The sequence below is a fragment of the Anarrhichthys ocellatus genome, unplaced genomic scaffold, assembly GCF_004355925.1.
Source record: "Anarrhichthys ocellatus isolate YVR2014 unplaced genomic scaffold, GSC_Weel_1.0 scaffold60, whole genome shotgun sequence".
In the NCBI taxonomy this organism is placed as follows: Eukaryota; Metazoa; Chordata; class Actinopteri; order Perciformes; family Anarhichadidae; genus Anarrhichthys; species Anarrhichthys ocellatus.
The window spans coordinates 538,431-538,989 of NW_022280090.1; the positions used below are offsets into that span (position 1 = coordinate 538,431).

The window sequence follows — 559 nt, forward strand, 5'->3', positions numbered from 1 at the left end:
CACACACACACACACACACACACACACACACACACACACACACACACCACCGCTCTCTGATGGTATCATCGGTTTCAGGGTGGAAACAAAAGCGGCATTACATGAAAGAAGCTCAGTCAATGTAAATGTAAATGACGACTGGATGACTAAGTGGTTTTTGACGGTCCAGTTCAGCCACCCAGGAGAAGCTGTTAGCTGAAACTGGCTCAGCTATGAGGCGATATGTGTGTCTACACTGATGTGGCCCCACCTGAGACACACAGGTGAGTTGTTACTAACTAACAGCTAGATGCCCTGATGATGGACTTTTCCTTTACGCAAACTAAAAAGTACGTTTAAAGAAGCTGTAGCTCAATTTGCAACAGAAGCAATTCACAAATGGATATCATTAATACTCACGTGAGGGACTCGTCTCATACTCCATCATCACACCTTTAGTCACAGTACATCCTTCACATTAATATCATCTTTGATATACTATTTAGCAAAACTGAAAGCCATGGCAGCCGCCACCTTGGGCTGTAATGATCATTATACACCGGGGGGGGGGGGGGGGGGG

The 559-nt window shown here is 45.6% G+C and overlaps 1 protein-coding gene across 1 annotated transcript in view; it reads right to left on the reverse strand.

The window, feature by feature from the left end:
• The window catches only part of LOC116396850 (protein ILRUN), a 7,337-nt gene that overhangs the window by 1,469 nt on the left and 5,309 nt on the right, over positions 1-559 (reverse strand). The window lies entirely within an intron of this gene.